The sequence below is a fragment of the Mastomys coucha genome, unplaced genomic scaffold, assembly GCF_008632895.1.
Source record: "Mastomys coucha isolate ucsf_1 unplaced genomic scaffold, UCSF_Mcou_1 pScaffold15, whole genome shotgun sequence".
Taxonomy (NCBI): domain Eukaryota; kingdom Metazoa; phylum Chordata; class Mammalia; order Rodentia; family Muridae; genus Mastomys; species Mastomys coucha.
The window spans coordinates 149,661,087-149,681,740 of NW_022196897.1; the positions used below are offsets into that span (position 1 = coordinate 149,661,087).

At 45.8% G+C, this 20,654-nt stretch overlaps 1 protein-coding gene across 5 annotated transcripts in view; it reads left to right on the plus strand.

Moving 5' to 3' along the window:
* The window catches only part of Pkig (cAMP-dependent protein kinase inhibitor gamma), a 70,875-nt gene that overhangs the window by 30,795 nt on the left and 19,426 nt on the right, over positions 1 to 20,654 (plus strand). For 2 of the 5 annotated variants that reach the window (XM_031372683.1, XM_031372685.1), the window contains exon 2: positions 14,559 to 14,623. The exons of 2 other annotated variants lie outside the window; for them this stretch is intronic. The gene's annotated coding sequence lies outside the window, so the exon portion shown is untranslated. Of the gene's footprint in view, positions 1 to 5,204; positions 5,330 to 14,558; positions 14,624 to 20,654 lie in introns of all 5 variants that reach the window. One more of the 5 variants, XM_031372684.1, reaches the window with a different exon arrangement.

Below are 20,654 nucleotides of genomic sequence, written 5' to 3' on the forward strand. Positions count from 1 at the left end.
TGTGTGTGTGTGTGTGTGTGTGAGTGTGTGTGTGTTTCCAATGAGAACTGTTTGAGGCACTTGGATATATCAGAGATGTTTTGGCCTTTGCACTCTGGTAGGAGAACATAGCAGATACCTGCTAAGAAGCATGAGCTAAGAGTATGGAGTTAATGTGGCTCCAAACAAGGCCTCCTCAACAAAGGACATTTAATGTGGAATCTGATTAATCAGAACCAGAGGCGGGGCAATCAGAGTAGCAGTGGCAAGTTAGACTCAAGGTAGTAGAAGTGCATCCTGTTAAACCTGGAGGTTGTGCAGCCTCAGGAAGACCTTCCACCTTCTGGGAGGATACGGATTCTACCAGGTAGCTTAGTAAAGTACTTGCTTTCCAACTGTGAGAACCTGGGTTCAAATACTCAGAAGCCAGGGGTGGTGGCACGTGTCCTACTAGCCGCGGTGAGAAGATAGATCCTTGCACAGTCAAGGGCTAACATGGCCTGTGTTCAAGCAGATATCCTGAAGGTGTCCTTGTGACTCTTGTGGGGTTGACTGCAATGCTTCCCATGTGATTCAGATTTCTGATTCCAAACCTGACTCTGAGATCTGTACACTAGCAGGCTGTCCGGTTATGTCTGCATGCTAGGATGACAGATAGTTTTCTTGCCTTTTTTCCCTGTTCTTGTATAGATTACCATTTTTTACATAAGCAGTTATTATAACAAAATATAATGGCAAGAAGCTCTCCTTGCAGTTGTAAATCTCGGTATGTTTCTCTGTTGTCTAGAAAAAGCATAGCCTTTGTAGCTTTGTGGCATAAAGAGCTGTAGTCTGTAGCCTGCCTTGGACAGGCACAGGCCGCACAAGGTACACTTTTTCTTTTTTTTTAAATAAGCATGCACAACTGTGTGTAGTCTAGTACGCCGTTAATGACGGCACTGTCAGGCTGATCTCTGAATTTAAGGCTAGCCTGGTCTCCACAGGGAATTCAAGGACAGCCAGAGGTAGTGAGACTCTCTCAAAACAAAGAAAAAAAAATCATGCAGTTTACAGCAGCTCTATGATCAAGAAAGTGAATAGTGATAGCCAAAATCTATTCATGTATACATTCCCATTAAGAGATAATCGTGGCCAGCTGTGGTGGCGCATGCCTATAATCACAACATTTGGGACCCTGAGGCAGGAGGGTTGCCACAAGTTTCAGGCCAGTCAGGGCTACAGAATGAGACCCAGTCTAAAAACATTAGGAGAAACACCACCATCACTCCCAACATGCATACGCACCCAGACAGACAGACAGATAGACAGTCCTCAAGTACCAACCAAACAAAAAAGGAATACTAGTGTATTGCTAACTGAACAGATGGCCCAGTTGGCCCGTGTAAGTGCAGGGAAGAGTCCTGCTTTGTGGGGACTGGGGAGCTAATGTATACAGACATATAGACTGTCACCTGTATATGATAAACATCCAACAAATGTTTTTGTTTATGGGTTTTCTTATTGCTACCAGGTGTCTCATAATCCATACAAAATATTACTCAGAAACAGATCTTCTCCTTAAGACTCTAGCAAAGGAGTAATACTCACCTGGAAGTAAAGGCAGCTCAGAGGAGCAAAGGCTAAGGTAGCGTGAGGATGCTGGGGTCTGGGCAGTCACCGGGAAGGCCTGTGTGGGCCTCTCAGTTCTGCACCTGCTTCCCTCCCCTCATCCCCATATGGCCTTGATACTGCAGTGTGCGGAGAGGCCCCTCAGAGGTAATGGCATGAGGTGTGAGAGCATCAGGGTTGGCCCTGCCTGGCCCTGGAGATCCCTGAGATGCACAGCCCTTGATGCTTCCTTCCTGGGCTTTTGAGAAGCTCATCTCTGCACCGCGCCCCCCCCCCCCCCCCCCCCCCATGCTTGTCCTATGTGAGAACTCATGAAAACCCCTGTCTGACCATTTGGTCAACATTCGGATTATATGAAATGACATGTGTATGGGGCTTGGCTATGTGTGATCTCGGTTTACATGCGTCTCTACTGTTGTTGGCTGTGAGACAGCATGAGCGTGCCTTGCCTGTAGGCTGGTGGTGTTAGCATTCTCTCTTTATGCATTCTGCCACAGATCTACAAGGCAAGTGTAGGGCAATGTGCTGAAGAAACTGATGTTTTGTGAATAAACTATTTTTGTTCAGAGGATAGTGTCAGTAAAGTGAACTCTCTTACAAATGCAACTGTATTTCCTGATGCCCCTTTTGGTTGTGGGGTAAAGGCACAGGTAAACAGTGGGTCAGTCTCCAGCCCCTAAACAGTGAGTCAGTCTCCAGCCCTTCTAGACAGAGTACTCCCCCCCCCCCAAGAGCAGCTCTCAGAAGGCCTTTGTGCAGGACTCGGGCTGACCTCTGGAGAAGTCCGGTGCCTTTCTTCCAATTCCTCTTACTCTGCTTTGTTACCTTGTCATATCACCGTCTACTGAATCATCACCAGGGTGGAGAAAAAGGAAACAGTCAGAATTAGAAAATCATGTCTTTACTTTAAGACATTGGGTTCTTTTATTGTTTGGCTGGTTTGTTGTTTTGCCAAATATTTTTGTACTTACAGTATGTGTCAGTCACTTAATCCTCACAAGAACCTAGAAGGGTCTGGGGAGTTGCCTCTGTCAGTACAATGCCTGCCATGTCATCATGAGGACCCAAGCATGCACGTGAGGTATGGCTGCATGCATCTGTTACCCCAGTGCTGGGCTGGAAACAAGAGGAGCCCTGGAGCTCCTTGGCCAGCCAGCTTAACCAACTCAGTGAGCTCCAGGTTCATTGAGAGACCCTACCTCAAAAACTAATGTGGATTGCTCAGTGGTCAGAGTACTTGCTGCTCTTACAGAGAACCTGAGTTAGGTTCTCAGTGCCTTCCTTCACTGTGGCTCACAGCCAGCCATAAACTCCAGTTTTAGGGGATCCAAAGTCTGACATCCATGTAGGCACACACACATTGAACACACATATGTTTATAGCAAGGCAAGCATATACATGAAATAAATTAAATCTAAAAAGAAATAAGGTGCAAAGTGATTGAGAAAGACATCCAGCATGTATCTCTGGTCTCCATATACCTGTGTACATTTTTATACACACACCTACACAAACACTCACACACAAAGAACTTACTAGGGGAAGTTATGATCACATACTCCATTGGGCAATCAAGGCACAGACAGATTGCCCTAGGTCATCCACAGGAGGAGGAAGGTGAGGCCCGCCAGACCTCACATCTCTCCCGTGCTCTCAAGCTGGTAGTTTTATTCTACCACAGTTCACCAACTTGTCCAAAGGGTTCTCGTTGGCAAAAACCCTCCCAAGAAGAGCCTGTTTGCTTGGGTCCTGATAAACATCAGAGTTTTCTGAGAACTAATTAAAATTCCTGTTAAGTTACAAAGGGCCATAGCCTTCCCCATCCACTATAAAGAGCTGTGACGGGCAGAGTTTAGCCCTAACTTCCCATCCCCATGGAAGTAGCCTGTACACAGGTCTGCTCTGCCCCTCTGGGGAGAGGCAGTTAAAAACCATCTGATATTTTGGTCACAATGCCAGTAAGCTCACCCTCTGACCAGGTAAGTGCTTCTGTTATCAGCTGAGTGGGATGTTATAAGAATAGCATTGGCATATGTATGATGTTCATTCTGACTTAGGAGTTAAGAGCCTCAGTTTCTAGTTCTGACCCTTTTGTTTTCAAGCTGTGTAACTTTAAGCTTATCACATAACACCCATTTCATTTTCTTATTGCGGAAAGAGAGTAATAATTATTCTCCTAGAGGTGTTGTGAGAATCAAAATGATGATGTACCTACCACAAGGAGAACCAGCATCTGTCCATGAGTTAGCATACTTGGTCTGTACTGACCGCCATCTCTGTCCCCTTGTGTCACTCCTCATAATCCTGAAATGAAGTCACTAGCATCTCATTTTAAGTTAGGAAAACTGAGATGGAGACTGGGGTCTGGGGAGTAAGGGGGGTGCCATGTTGGACCAGATTCTGCCTCTGCCTCTTCACGGTAGTCACAGACCTGCCTAGGTCTCCTTGCTTCTCACAGGCAGGAGCAGGTGGGTTGCTACATCCTCCTTGGTGGAGCACAATGCACATGCAACATTCTTATTATCTAGCCTAGCCATGGCTGCTTTTGTCCCAAAGGACAGTTAAACTCTCTTACTGTTTATCTGATCTAGTAGATTTTGTTGTCTTGTTTCATGCCCTCTGGGACTCCTTCACTGAATTCTTTTGGATTTTCTCACAGAGAAATGTTTTAGTTCCACTATAAAGGGGACCGCAGGAGCCCACAAGGCCAGGCATGTTGGGCCAGGGTTTCTTCCTGCTTAGGCATGTGGCTGTTAGCCTGGAGTAAAAAGCTCCAAGATGCATTTGATAACAAGCTCTGCACACACTGGCTTCCAGTGGAATTTCAGACAGGAAAGACACTAGTGTCACCATTTTACTGATGAAACCAAAGACCAGTGACTTGCTTGATGCAGGGCCAAGACCTTGAGGCCAGTTCTCCAGGCAAGAGATCAGTGCTGTGTCCCAGCCTTTCCTATGTGTATTCATAAGAACAGAAGAACACATGCATATTGTGTTCTAGGAAGCTAGAGAAATGAAACACCTTGGAGGTCTGGGCAGAGATGGAGAGACACAGAGAGGGTTTCTGTTTTGTTTTGTTTTTCGAAACAGGATTTCTCTGTGTAGCCCTGGCTGTCCTGGAACTCACTCTTTAGACCAGGCTGGCCTCGAACTCAGAAATCCACCTGCCTCTGCCTCCCAAGTGCTGGGATTAAAGGCTTGCACCACCACTGCCCAGCCAGAGAGGGCTTCTGCCTAGCACATCATACCCCAAAGAAATGACTGGAAGCACAGCAGCATGCAGGCAGCTACAGCCCTCCAGTGACTAAGAAGCAGGTTTATGCTGGGAGTCCTGGCCACTGACTGACCACATAGGAAGCCTTTTGTCACTGAGGCTGCAGCATTGAAAATTGAAGGAAGGATGTTTGACAAATGTGACGGGCCTGGGATGCAGTTACAGCCCTCTGGCTCATTGTCCAAAGGAAATGGATCTCTCCTGTGGACAGAGAGGTGGGAACTGAGCAAGTGGGTTGAGTGGTTGACATCATCAGACCGGGAATTGGATTACAACAAATGGAGACTTACTTGGCCAGAGACTGGGAAACACCCACTAAAACCTCGAAGTGCTTTTCATTTAGGAGACACGGGGAGAAAGGGCAGGAGCTAGCTAGCTGCCTCCGCCTGTACTGCCCTTCTGAGTCCTGGCTTCTGGTTCTACCTTCCCATCTGACCCAGGACCCCTGCCCTCGGAGACTTGGCTCTTGTGAGTACAGCTGCACTGCCTTGCCTTCCCTCACCCTAGCCTGCTGCCCACAAAGGCTGTGTTTCTATCTTCCCATGCATGGACAATTGCTTCTGACATTACAGCCTCCCCTGCAGCTGTCCAAGGCTGCAGAGTGCGAGCCTCATTCTCACAGGCTGGCTCCATCCACACTGGAGACTTTGTCCACATAGCTTCAGTACACTACAGCCTTCAGAGCACCCACTTGCCCACATACAGGCTAAAAGCCAAGTCTAACCTTAGAAATTGCTGTCCGTAAAATTTTAATAGTTTTTTGATTACAATGTTTTTTTAAAATTACGATTTAAAAAGTTTTGCAAATTCTAGAAAGACTTGTCTCACATATATAAAATTGGTTTATTAAAACTCCTAATCTTCCTGCCTCTACCTCTCAAGTGCTGGTAATATGTTAAATGCCAGTTTGCTTAGGTTGTGTAGTTATCTCCCACATATTGTAGCAATTGGGTAGAGAACTCTAGGCTCTGAAGGAGTGGTGGTCAGCGTGGCTTTGTGCTCTTTTCCTTGCTTCCTTTTAAAATTTTGTGTCTAGAAAGTGAACAGACATGTGAGCCCTTAGGCTTTCTTCTTCTTTTTTAGTTTTTCGAGATAGGGTTTCTCTGTGTAGCCCTGGCTGTCCTAGAACTCACTCTGTAGACCAGGCTGGCCTCGAACTCAGAAATCCACCTGTCTCTGCCTCCCAAGTGCTGGGATTAAAGGTGTGTGCCACCACTGCCTGGCTAGGCTTTCTTCTTATTGGAGCCTGTTTTCAGGACTTTCAACAAGGCCAGCCACTCTGTTCAGGGGATGCTGGGGGTTGTTCCCTCTAGGTCCCTTTGGTGAGTCTCAGCTGAGGTCCTCAGAGTTGGTTTAGAGTTGGTTTATGGCATGCTGTGGCCCATCTCCCCAATTAGGTTGAATATACTTAATATATTTTAAATTATGTATTCTATAGTTCGTGTGTATAAACTGTATAATTTGTGTATTGCCTGCATGTATATGCTAGAGATCTGCCTGTGCCTCTCGAGCCTGGCCCTGCAGAGGCAGAAATGGGCACAGAATCGTCTGAAACTTGAGCTACTGATAGGTTTGAGCCAAGCAGGTTAAATATATAGTTGAGAGGTAAATATCCCCCCTTGGAAGGCAAAAAGCAGGGATGGAATAGGTGGAGCCCAGGTGGAACACTTACCCCATATACATGGCCTTTCTGGTTTCTTTCTTGTGGAGATCCAGCACCACAAGAAAAATAAATCCACCATATAGTAAAGAGCCACCCAAGGAAAGTATATGGCCTTGGGCAGCACTTTATGCACTTAGACCTGAGCTTCCTTATTTGTATCGAAATGAGAAAACAAAACCAGATGAGCTTGTGTATACTTCTTTTCTTTGAGGTTTTCCATTGCAGCATTTGGACAAAGTGCCCTAGATTTTTAGTATTCCAAAATGGCTAAAAACTAGCCAGATGGGAAAATCAAGAGGACACTGGGCAAGAGTCATGGCTCAGTGGATGAAGTGATTGCTTGTATAAAAGCACAAGGACGTGAATTCAGATCCCTAGCTTATGTGAAAGTCAGGTGTAAATGGTAAGTGCATTTCTAACGCCAGAATTTGGGGCGTGGAGACAAACTGATCCCAAGAGCTCACCAACTAACAGCTTAACCCACTTAACTCCAGGTTTAATGAACAGCCCTGCCTTAAAGAAGGTAGAGTGTGATAGAAGAGGTTCTTAAGGCTGGCTTCTAGCTTACATACTCATGCACATGGAGATACAGGCAGGCGAATACAGGTGAATGTCCCTCCTACACACACACACACACACACACACACACACACACACACACACACACACACACACACCAGGCAGTATTAAGTTGCTTGTGAATTTTTTATCGTTTTCTACAGATTTGGTGTACCTGGAAGAGGGAAAAAGTTGATGTCTACAAGTATGTGTGCTTAGGAGGGGCTTAATCAATACCCCTTGAGTGGTCAACCCTTTACCATAGTAGATTGTTACTGTGAATCCCCTGCCCATCTTTGCAGGAGGTAAATATTTCCATATTTTTGAACTCCTTCCTTAAGTCGATTGAGCTCCATGTACAAATTATTAGCTAACTTCAATTCCTGTGTCTCCATTAGCCTATCCCTGTGATCTGCAATCTGTAGAAAGTCTGGCACATAGGCAAAAGAGATAATTCTGTTTCATTTAAATTTATTTTTACTAATTACTAACTGTGTATGTGTACCTGTATGACTCTGAGCCCCATGTGCCCTTAGAGGCTAGAGGGCATTGATAGGATCCCCTGGGACAGAGTTAAAGGTGTTTGTATGAGCTACCTGATGTGACAATCTGGTCCTGTGGAAGAGGGGTGAGCACTACTAACTGCCGAGCTGTTTCTCCAACCTCAACAATTCCACTTCAACTTAAAAACTCACCACTCACCGGGCATTGGTGGCACACGCCTTTAATCCCAGCACTTGGGAGGCAGAGGCAGGCAGATTTCTGAGTTCTAGGCCAGCCTAGTCTACAGAGTGAGTTCCAGGATAGCCAGGGCTACACAGAGAAACCCTGTCTTGAAAAACCAAAAACAAAACAAAATAAAACCCACCACTCTAGTTTGTTGAGAGAGATGAGTGAAGGAAGGGGGAGACATCCCTGTACTTGCCTATGTGCCCTTTCTTTTAACCTAGTGTCCTGGCCACCACTGTACAGAGAAAGGATGTCCACAGCTAGGATGGAAACAAAAGCAAAAGTCAACTGTTGTTAATCCTTTGTCTTTAAGGCATCAGAGCCCCAAATCCTCAGGAGGATGCATTGTCTGGAAACGCTTTGAAGTTAGGGGAGAGTTCTCAGAGCCCCTTGGCATATCTTAAAGCTGTAGACGCCCCCAGTGGCTGTGCCATCTAAGGTGAACCTGTAGCTACCCTGTAGCAAGGACAGTGGAAGGCTTAGGTTTTTTTTCTGTGCCTCACCCCCAGCCTGGTCCCAAGCTCTGGGGACCCTGGATAGAGGCCATCCCTCTTTCTAAGGTGGTAGTGAGGCCCTCTGAAAGCATGCGGCTTGGGCTGCCTGGTCCCTGCATGGAAACTGGAGTGGAAAGGGATGGCATGTCTTCATATGCAGGGTGAGGGTGGCTTTAGTTTCTTGTTTGTGCTACCATAGTGCCATTACAAGGTTTTCTTGCTATGTGCCATCCCGGAGGTGAGTTTACAGCACCTTAGGAATACAGGGAGGCTGTGGAAGGGGCTTCTGAGTGGAGCTCTTATGTGGGTTTCCTATAGTTCTCAAATGTGTGTTACTTGCAAAACTGGGCATCTCAGCTCTGCTAATCCCTTTTAATGTGAGAGATTTTCCTCCATCTTACACAGAAAGAGGTACAAAGATGGCGAGTGACTTGCCCAAGTTCTCCCAGCCATGGAGGTAGAGTGCTGAGTGAGGTTAGGCCACTGCCGCCACCCTGGAGCTTGGCTCACTGCTGTTGTGTCCTCATCACGTCTTTGGGGCTCCGTTTTGCTCTCTACTTGAAGAGGGGTGTTGTACAAGAGTCAGAAGGAAGAGTGTTTTGGTCTAAATCTATGACTTAGGCTACATTCTTCATTTTCTTACCACTTCCCATCTAGTCTACTCTACGTTCTGGTCTGCTGCCTGGCTCCTGGCCCTTGACCACTGTGGGCCTCTGTGATCCCTGGACTGGTTGGTGTCTATAGTCTTCCTGCCTGTGCTTTTGCTCTAGAGTTTGGTGGGAAGATGGGAAAGAGCACCACTTTCCTCCCTCTTAGCTCAGAGGCCCTGGGCAGCTCTTCTTTCCTCCTTCAGAGCCTGTCTGCCTTTGGGCAAAGCTGGGACTGCACGCATATCAGTCCCACAGGGTGTTGTAGGGATGGATGAAATATGGTAAATTAGCACCTGTAGATTAGTGCCAAACTCAGCTGGGCATGGCAATTCACACCTGTAGTCCTAGCACTTCAGAAGCTAAGGCAGGAGGATAGCCATGAGTTTCAGGCTATCCTGAACCTCAAGCCTATATAGAGTGAGTTCCAGGCTAACCTGGGCTGTGAGACCCTGTCCCCCAAACAAACAAATAACAAAATAAAAACAAAATACAAGGCCAGCAAAGTGGCTTAGTGGGTAAAGGAGCTTGCTGCACACACTTGACCATCTGAATTCAGTTCTCAGAATAATGAGGAAGGAGAGAACTGACTTTGGACTTTGGTTGCCCTCTGACAACAACATACATGCCATGGCAGGGGTGTGCTTGCGTGCACATACACACGTCACCACCATCACTACCAACAACAACAAGAAGATACAAAATAACAAAGTAAAACCAAACTCTATGCTCTAGACTGCTGCTTTACCACAGGAAAGAGAGTGTTGGTGTGTGCATAACCTCCACATCTGCACTCGTAGGGCAGTGTGTATGTGAGGACCTCAGGAGTGCCTTTTGGCTGTACAAACCAGGCTTCAGGGCTGTTTTCCACTACCTGGACACCAAATGTTGAACTTCACAAATGTTAGCCATCAGCATGGAGCAGAAAGCAGTGGGTGCTCCTCTCCTGGGGAGCGGAGGGCCCTGGCCTGGCAGCTGCAGGAAGCTACCTTTGCCCGCTGCAGCTGTGTGAAGCTGAGCGAGAGGCACCAGAAGTGATTGCTGCAGACAGGTGGCAGTCTCGGAAACACTTATTATTCACGGCCCACAGCTGTGCCCACCACCACCCGGAAATGCTTTAACACTGGCCTGGCTTCCTCTAAAAGGCATGGTTTCTCTGAGAGCTGCACTCAGCTGTGAAGTACAGATTACAACTTACCACTCTATGAAGCCAACATTTCCCAGTGTGAAAGCAGCTTTGTTGATGTTCAAAGAAGTTACTGCTTCCATTGGCTCTTTAGGACAGGATAAGGATCTTCAGAGCCCCAAAGAAAGAAAGTGTCTGATGGCTGATGTACTTATGTCCCAGAGCTCTAGGTCAGCTCTGTGTGCTTCATAGTACACGGCCCCTACCATTCGGTAAGTGTGTGCTCAGGACTCTCCTGTTGTTGTGGAGTTTGAATCCACTGGCAAAGACCAAAGACTTAGACTCAATTCAAATTTAGGTGGAATGAATTTATTCTTACTGGCAGCAGAAGGATGGCAGCCTTAGAGCCAAAGGGTACTAAAGGAAGGATTCATAACGGCGGCATCACAGGTTATTACCTTGTGCTCAATGGAATCCACAGCTGGGCAAGAAAATTGCTTTATGGCCCTCAGTTCTTCTCAGCTCCATTATACAACAGTAAAGAGACCATTTATCGTGTCCCACAACAACAGTGGATTTACAAAAGCCAGAGCATGCAGTTAGTTCACAGCAGCAACACCATTTGTAGGCCCCTTGGATCTCTCATGCATTTCAGGACAAAAAGTCAGTGGTTATTTAAGGGGTGCCTGGTACTGCCTTAAGTTCCTTAGCTACCATAGGAGAGTCATGTGTAAATTGTCACACAAACTAGACCACCCAGGGAAAATGGAAAGAAGTGTCATTAATGACTGGGATAGAATGGTTTCTTCCTGGGCAAGCCATCAGGTCAGGGCTGGCCATCACATTCCCACAACACTAAACACTAACTCGCGGGATCACAGACACAGCTTCTGTTGTGTCCTACCCTCCATCCACTTTGTTTTTGAGACAGGATCTTATATAGTCAGGCTGACTCAAACTCACTAGAAAGCTGAGGCTTGCCTTGACTAATCATCTTTCCTCTTCCTCTTTCATGCTATAAATTAGAGGCGTATGATACCAGGCCCTGCTCAAAATTCCACACGATTCCGGGGTTGTTGTTGGTTGCTTTTGTTTGTTTGTTTTTATTGTCTGTTTTAAACAAAGCATTGATGTTTAAACCAAATTCACGTCAGGCAAACACTCTACAATGGGGCTACCTCCCAAGCCCTGTGATTCAGGGAAGACAGCAGGGGAGGGCACACTTACTGTGGCATGTGCCAAGTGGTGCAGGAGAAATGTGTGGAGGGGCTGTGGAGTGCTAAGTCAGTGGATGCAGCAGAGACTCTGAGCTCCAGCTGCTCCCTTAGCACAAGCTCACTCCCTCTAGCTCCCGTGCTTACAGCTTTGCAGTGCTCCATGCTGGAAGCAACTGGGAGCTGCAGCCACAGCCAAGGCACTTGCTCCTTCACCTTCCTGTCTCCCATGCTTGACAGGAGTGGAAGGAACCCTTCCTCACAAAGTTCAGTGTCCCCTCCAAGGATGGCCCAAATTGGGAACCCCAACTATACGGACGGTGACTTGGAGTCTGAAGTCATCAGTGACGTTCTGTTGGTTTGTTTCTATAGTGCTCATTGTGTTGCTCCCTCTCCTCCGATTACAGTCCAAGTTCTGGGCTGCAGTCTGCAGGCAGAGCTACCATCTGAGCCGGTAGGGGCTGCCACCTCCATTGGTCTTGACCTCTAGTCAAAGCAGTGAGTGTTAGGCCTCCTGCATGGTGCTGTGGTAGGAATATGAAGGTGGAGAGTATGACCTTTAAAATTTTTATTTATTTTAGTTTATTTGTTTTGAGACAGAGTCTCACTGTGTAGCCCTGGCTTGGCCAGAACTTGATGTGTAGACTAGGCTGTCCTCAAACTCAGAGAGATCTGCCTGCCTCTGCTTTCCTAGGGCTGAGATTAAAGGGTGTGCATCACCATGCCTGTCCCTGACCAAGATCTTTTTTTTTTTTTTTTAAAGCTTCTTTAACATAGATAATCACCAGTCAAGATGGTGGCCAACCATACAATTACTAAAATTTGTTTGTTTTTGTTTTTGTTTTTTGAGACGGGGTTTCTCTGTATAGCCCTGGCTGTCCTGGAACTCACTCTGTAGACCAGGCTGGCTGCAAACTCAGAAATCTGCCTGCCTCTGCCTCCCAAGTACTGGGATTAAAGGCATGGGCCACCATTGCCCAGCAACTGAAAGTTTTTTGAGTTGTGACCTAGAAAGTGTATGGATGGATACCATCATAAACCCTCTCTCTGTCTCTGTCTTTCTCTCACTCTGTGTATGGATGACAGCATCAACTCCCTGTCTCTTTGTCTCTCACTCTCATACAGATACACACAGGAAGCATGAACACAGGAGCACATAAAAAAAAAAAGATATCAAATTAAATGTATAATAACAGAACAAGAAATTGAAAACAAGCACCCCTTCCCCCAAGAAAAAACTTTCTTGGGGTTAAAGAAATAAAGGAAGCCAGGCATGGCTTGATACACACCTTTAATCCCTTCATTCCTGAGGCAGAGGCAGGTGGAACTCTGTTTTGGAGGCAGGCCTGGTGTAGGTAGTGATTTCCAGAGCTATAGAGAGAGACCCTTTCACAGCTAAATAAGTAAATAGAAAAAAAAAATGTAAACATAAATATAATTAACTTAGAGTAAAACAAACATTTATACATATATACATGCACACATATATAACACATACAGTGTGTGTGTGTGTGTGTGTGTGTGTGTGTGTGTGTGTGTGTGTGTAGGTGCCCATGAGGGTCAGATCCCTCTTGATATGTATTCCAGGATCTGAACATAACTTCTGAACCAGCCTTCCAGGAATAAGACTTTAAATTACATATGGTTGGATAGAGGAATAAGCGTCCAGTTACCAAAAAAACCCTGTCTCAACAAAACAAACCTCTTGTCCTGTGTCCTAGGAGAGGCCCCAGAGAGTGGTGGCAAACCTAAAAGACAGAGGATCCTTTACTATACCTTCAGTTCATGTTGGTAACATTTTCATGTGGTCAGCCAATATTCATTCAAATATTGTATATACTTGTACTGGACAAGATGATAGATGGATGATATAAAAGAAAAGAGGAAAAAAGTGCCACAGGGCCTGGAGATATGTATGGGCCTATGGTTCATAGTACGGCAGCAGGGCCTAGAGATGTGGGCCTATGGCTCATAGTACAGGGCCTAGAGATGTGGTCCTATGGGTTCATAGTACAGCAGCAGGGCCTAGAGATATGGATCTATAGTTCACAGTACAGCAGCAGGGCCTAGAGATATGGATCTATGGTTCACAGTACAGCAGCAGGACCTAGAGATGTGGGCCTATGGCTCATAGTACAGCAGCAGGGCCTAGAGATGTGGTTCTATGGTTCACAGTGCAGCGACAGGGCCTAGAGATGTGGGTCTGTGGTTCACAGTACAGCAAGGCCTGGAGATGTGGTCCTACATGGTGGTCACTGCCATGAAGTGTACAGGGCAAAGGCTGAGTGCAGTGAGAGGCAAAGCAAAATATGCTTTTAGGATATGTAGAGATGGAGGCATTCTTGCTATTTTATTGAGATCTTTATCAATTAAGCAAAAGCTAGAAGTGTGCATTGCTGCAGAGGAGCACAGGGCCCTCCAGGGAACGGATGGGCTGAGGCACCCTTGCCAGTGCTCGGCTTCTTTCACTTTATTGTAGCATTTGCTCTGCTCTCTCCTTCTGACTAAATGGTTCAAAAAGTGTTCACACTTCTCTTCTCTGGGCTCCTGCTCTCACAGCTATGGAAGCCAGGGCATCTGCTGGGTGCAGCCCCAGTGAGCAGAGATCCAGTGGTTTGAAGTAGCCAGTTCCCCGCAGCCAGCCACTCCCCCGACTGGATGGCACTGGCTGGGGTTGGAGGGTTGGTTTTAGACTTTATCCATTTTTCACTTTGTAGCCTTGGCTGACCTAGGTTCATAGAAATCTGCATGCTAACACAAAGTATTCCAGCTAGCCAGCAGCCTGTCTGAAAAACCAAAACAGGAAAATGGATTGGAAGGCCTGTTCTGTTTTGATTCCCACCCCCACAGGTGTCTGTGTGGGGTCACACGCCTGTCTCCTCAGCACTGAGGGAGAGATTGTGAGGCTAGTTGGCACTACATAGGAAGATTGTCCCCCAGAGAAGCAGAAGTAATAGATGCAATTTCACAATATTCTTTTAAGCAACAAAGCATATATATCTTTCTACATGAGTATTTTATACTTTGAAATGGCTGTGTAGTATCTTAGCATGCTGATCCTGAAGACCTTATCTAGACAGTTAATTCCACGCGATACCTTTTCCTCGACTGAGTCTGTCTATGGTATCAATTCCTAGACATTGGGTCCTCTCAAAGGTTGTGTTCATGGCATGGTAACAGATGCTGCAAACTTGTCTCCTGAGGTTGGTCCAGTTTACAGGCCAGAGTGTGTCTGACTCTAATCCTGTTTTCTTCTGATTCCTTAGACTTTCTGCACTGGTTAAGAGTGGAAAAACCTGAAGAGATGCAAACAGGAACGAAATTAAACTAGGTGGGTAGCTGTGTGATTCGCACCTCTGTACGGCACATCACAAGTTTGCCTACACACCTTTTTCCTTTATTTTTTTCTCTGCTTGAAGAAAAGAAAGCCAATAGATTGTAAATGAAGCTCAAGGGGAATTTTATTCGCCTGAAGAAAAGGCAGGGTGGCTCTTAGCATCAGTTATATAATGTCATGCTGCAGAGCCACAGGCCTGATTCCCATCCAGGCAATTTCTTCATAGCATTGGAAAGACAGCTTCCTTCTGGTGCCTTAGCAGATTTCTTCAGCCATGTACCCAAACAGAGGAGTCCTACATAGCTGATTAGCAATGTTGGGTGTGACTCCAATTTTTTTCTGCATCTGTTATAAAGGAGTGCTTACAACACCCAGTGCATGCAATAGGAACTATCGTTTTAAGACTAGTTAGCAAAAGCAAACCCTAGTCCACAGAAATGGGCCCAGCCCAGCAGGCCTGTGAGAAGGGATGGGGCAGGCACCTCTGTGTGGAGACAAACGATGCACATAGTGTAAGCAGACTGCCTAGAAGCGTGCTACCTAGGCTCAATGCTCATAGTTCTTGTGATACCAGGTGTTCTGGCATAGAGGTATAGCGGAGCATAGCCTAAAAGAGCCAGCATGATTGTTGGTTATCTCTCTCCTTCTACCTCTCCCCCGTCTCCTCCAAGCCTTACCATTTTACTCTGACTGGCCTCTGCCTCCAAGTGTTGGGATAAAGGGTGTGCATCACCATACCACACCTGGATTTTCACCTAAAACACCCAAATCTAAAATTCCTGTGACTCACAGCAAATTGTTAACTTGGTAGTATGTGGTCTACAGATGTCTGTCCACCCATGAATTTGTCCTTATGAAGTAAGAAACAAAGGCCAGCTGTGCCCAGCTGACCCATGTGCACCAGGCCTGAGCCACAACCAGAATGGTCAGGAAGGACCTGGGAGCCTGGTGGGGAGCTCATTTCTTTCTGAAGAGTTCACTGGACTGTGCTTTTGTTGCTCAATTGAGGATGTGTGAGGAAGATGGTCTTGTAGGAATAGCGCAGCTCTAATGAAGTTCAGCTTAGAGTCACTCAGGAGGTTATCTTTTATCTCAGTTTATCAGCAAATATGAGGTGGACACTGGATACCACAGCAGAAATAGTGGAACAGTCCTTGTCCCCAGGAAGCTTCAAGGTCCAGTCACTCGATGAGTGACTGTTGTCTGCACTGGGTGCAGAAGCAAGTGAAGAATGGTCTGGAGCGGAGTGTGCCAAACAGGCTCTAGGCCTCGGGCCTTCTAGAGCAGCACAGGGAAGAAAGACCCAGAGGCTCGAGAGGGCTCTGTGCCCCTGAGGAGACAAGGGTATGCATGGGCTTGTATAGGGTAGAGCAGGTGCCCGGGGCTGGAGTTTGCAAATGGCTGTGAGTCCGGGCGTTCTCCTGTTGCTTCTAAGCAGAACGTCACTGAGTGATATTCAGGAGCCGTGTGAGTTAGACCTAGAAAGGTGACTCTCCTGGAAAGTGGGCCATGTTAATTTCCTTACCCTCTCCACCTGCTATCATAGCCTCTCCTCAGGGCCTGTGCTCCTCCTGCTTGAGGACCCTGATGAGGAATGGTGACAGAGTTTGGGAGAGACTATGTCCCTGGAGAGAATGATGGCGGGTGGGTGGAGAGAGTCGTTGAGTGTAAAGCAGAGTACAAATAGCCCTGCACAGTGCCCTTCATCTTTGCAAGCATGGCTGTCATCAGCTAAAGAGTGATAGGCTCTCCCTCGTTCCTGACTCATTCCTCTAGGGGTATTTTACATGCCCAGTTAGGGCTTCCACAGGAATCCTGCCTGAAATCCTCACGAGGACATTAGGGTTTCAGTAGTTGCTGTATGTCCTATGATAAGAGCCTGTCTCTCTCGTGATATCACCTTTAGGGGGGAGCAAACAAACAACCTTCACTGTGTATCCATGGTTGTTCTGGAACTCACTCTGTAGACCAGTCTGGTCACAAACTCAGAGATCTGCCTGCCTCTGCATCTTGAGTGCTGGGATCAAAGGTATGTGCCACTACCCCTGGATTACTTTAATGCTTCTTAATCTCATTTAGTTTAGTCTTGTAATGTATCCAAATATTACAGGTAAGGAAACTGAGGTACAAAAAGGTGACAGTTCTTACCCTGGTGACACGAAGAACCCATCTCTGACCACAGTTGCACTTGCTATTCTGTATGTATTCCTGTAGACAGTTCAGACATGGCAGGGGCCATGGAGAAACAGAGACATAGGTCCTCCATGATCTCCCAGACAATAAGTTCTTAGCAAGACCACTGGTGACTAACACAAGATCTAGACTTGAGCTCTGGGGTGGCTTGTCCAGTTAGTGTTTTCCTAAGACCTTTCTCCTGCACTGAGGTCACCTCTCCACAGCTGGGAGTGTCTCTGCTTAGTTCCCTGGACAGTTTTCCTTTGGTCTATGGCCATGCTCACAGAAATGGCATTGTTACTCCTGTGAGAGAAAGAGAACAGTGGCTTACTTTAACCTGGTATGCACCCTGAAGGTGCCTTATCTTAAGAGGGGCTGTGGCTCCTAGGACAGCTCCTTTGAGTGGAGTCACTGAAGCAAGTGGAGAGGGGCTCAGGTGGGAATCCTGTTCACCCTGGACTGTATGTATGCCAAGCCATCTAAACATAAGGATTTAAATAAAATATATTAGATTCGTATTAGACTCCTATAACTCCATAACAAAACCACCTCCTCAAATAGGCCCATTAAAAAATAAGCAAAGTACTTAGTTATTGAGGGCTTTGTGCTTAAATTTTGGTTGTGGTTGGGTTTTTTTTTGTTTTGTTTTGTTTTTTGTTTTTTTAAGATTTATTTATTATTATACATACATAAGGGCACTGTAGCTGTCTTCAGACACACCAGAAGAGGGCGTCAGATCTCATTACAGGTGGTTGTGAGCCACCGTGTGGATACTGGGATCCCAACTCAGGACCTTTAGAAGAGTAGTCAGTGCTTTTAACCCACTGAGCCATCTTACCAGCCCCATGGTTGGTTTTTTATATTTGTTTGATTGTTGGTGGTTTTTAAATTTGTTTTAGTGTTTGGTGCTTTGTGATTGGGTCTCATATAGCCCAGGCTGGCCTAAAATTCCCTATGTGGCTTTAGATGGCTTTGAATCTGCTAGTCCTCTTGCCTCGGTTCCCAAACTGGGATGTGCTGCCATGCCCAGCTTCCTTCCTTCCTCCCTTCCTTCCTTCCCTTCCTCCCCCCTTCCTTCCTTCCTTCCTTCTATCCCTCCTTTCTTTCTTTCTTTCTTTCTTTCTTTCTTCCCTCCCTCTTTTCCTCCCTTTCTTCCTTTCTTATTTTGCTATTTGGGATAAGATCTTTTTGTGTCATCTCTGCTGGCCTGAAATGTGTTTTAGTTCTATCCTAGCCCTTCCCAAATTCTGGAATATTCTAGCTTTTTGTTTTGTGGCATTTTTGCGTTTTTTGTTAGGTCTCATCTAGCCTTGGCTGGCATTGAAGCCACTATGACTTTGAATTTTTTTTTTTTTCTAGACAGGGTTTCTCTGTGTAGCCTTGGCTGTCCTGGAACTCACTCTGTAGACCAGGCTGGCCTTGAACTCAGAAATCCACCTGCCTCTGCCTCCCAAGTGTTGGGATTAAAGGCGTGCGCCACCACTACCCAGCGACTTTGAAATTTTTTAAGTTTTAGGTTTATTAATTTTATGTGTATAAGTTTTTGTCCGAATGTATGTCTGTGTACCACATGCATGCCTACTGCCTATGGAGGTCAGAAAAGGGTACTACATCCTCTAGAACTGGAGTTACACATGGTTGTAAGCCACTGTGTGGGTCCTCTGCAAGAATAAGTGCTCTAAGCTACTGAGCAGTGCCTCTACCCTGACCTTAGACTCCTCAACCTCTTGCCTTGCTGATACTGCCACACCTGCTTTCTGTGGTGCCAGAGATAGAGCCTGGAGTCTAGTGCATGCTAAGTACACACTTTACTGAGTGATATCCCTATACGCAGAAAACCCCTACACATACTCTAAACAAACAACAACCAGAAAAAAACAACAGCATTGTATGTAGCCTACATTAGCTTCTCGCTCCCTCCATAGCTAAGGGCCTCTTTAATTCCTGATCTTCCTGCCTCCTGCTCCAAATATTGGCACTAGTCATGTGCTACACACATGGCTCTTATACCTGGCCTTTTACATTTTTCCTTTTTCGCTTTCCTGAGACAGGGCTTTATGTTAGCCCAGGCTAGCCTTCTAATCACAGTGCTCTTGCTTCTATGTCCCTAGAGGCTGGAACTACAAGTTTGTGCTGCTCCACCCCAATAATTTCCTTAGGGTAACAAACAAAATGACTGACAGACATCAGCCTACAATCATCAGCGAAACTTAAATTGAGTAAATTAGCTACTTCACATGTGTTCAGAGCACTGTTGTTAGGGCTCCAGGAACTCAGAGGTGCTTGTTCATTATTGTTGGTATGTAAATTAGCATAGCTGTTATGGAAAACTGGAGAGGTTCTCAAAAAATTAAAAGTAGCCAGGTTTGGTGGTTCACACCTATAATCCTAACATTCAGGAGGCTGAAGTAGGAGGATTGCTGTGAGTTTGAGGTTGGATGAGCTACATAGTGAGACTCTGTCTCAAAAATAAAATAACACCCCAAATTAATAATAGAACTACCACATGATCTAGAAATTCCCGTGTATTTATCCAAGAAAATGAAGTTAGTCTCCTAAGTAGGTGACTGCAGTCCCATGTTCACCTCAGCGTCATGGTTCACAGTAGCAGGGATATGGAAGCAGCTAAGTGTCCAGTGACAGATGACTGGGTAAAGAAAAGTGTGTGTGTGGGGGGGGAGGGTGTTTGTATCATATACGTGCATATTACTTAAAATGGAAGGATAGACTGCCATTTGTAACAAGGATGGACATGGAAGACATAATTATCTGAGTAAAGCAAGCCAAGCAGAGGAAAAGAAGTACCACATGATTTCCTTGAGGAGTTTAAAGAACTCAGGGAAACAGAGTGAGGAATGAGCCAGTGTTGGTCAAAGCCTCCAAACTTGCCGTTATAAAATGAATAACAATAATAAGTCTAATGTACAGAATGACAACTATTGCTAGTAATAATGTGATGGGTACTTTTCAGTTGCTAAGAGAACAGATCTTAGGTTGTCTCTTCACAAAAGTGAGGTGATGGATGTGTAATTAGCTGAATGTGGTAATCATTTAGGCAATTTAATATATATGTATGTTTTACTTTTGAAGTTGGCTACTATATGCTGAAAAGGTTTAAACAGCTCTCCAGTTCATTGAAAGCCATCATTTAACCCTGGAGAGCTGTTTTGCCATCTAGAAAATGGTTTGCACTTTAGCCAGAGATTAGAATGCATCATGGGCCCTGTTCTTCCTGGCATCTTACTCAGCTACTCATGTTATTATCTGTGGTTTATGGGGTGGGAATCCTAGGCTTCTAGAAACCACAGCATTTGGCCAAAGAAAACGATCAAAAGCCAGAAAGTGGCACAATCAGGATTTCATTTCACTCCAGCCTTTTTAAAAAGCTCTATGCCTTTTATTTTCAACTACTCAAAAGTTGTAGATTTTACTTCACTTTTTGGATGAAAGTAACTTCAGCCTTGAATGTGTTATCTGAGCCAAGAACTATGCACTTAATATTTTTAGTTTCTAGTTCAGCCATGTGGGGAAGTTGTTATTCCCATTTCACAGGCAAAGAACTCAGGGTTTGAAGAGGTTCAGAGTCCTCCATAACTGTGTACTCAAAACCTGGCAGAAAAAGCTTCCGATTCTCATCCTATACTTCTGTACGGTGCTTCTCTACAGCCATAGAAGGAGAGGACTTAGAGAAAGCAGCACCCATTTTCTTTACTTTGGCAGCAGTCCTCAGTGGGCACTGTTTTTACAGGTGGACACTCAGAGATGGTCTGTGCTTTGCTCCCTCAGCGTCCTGGAGCATGGACCTTGTGACTCAGCTTCTTCCCCCACAGTCTGCCCCTCCCACCTCCTC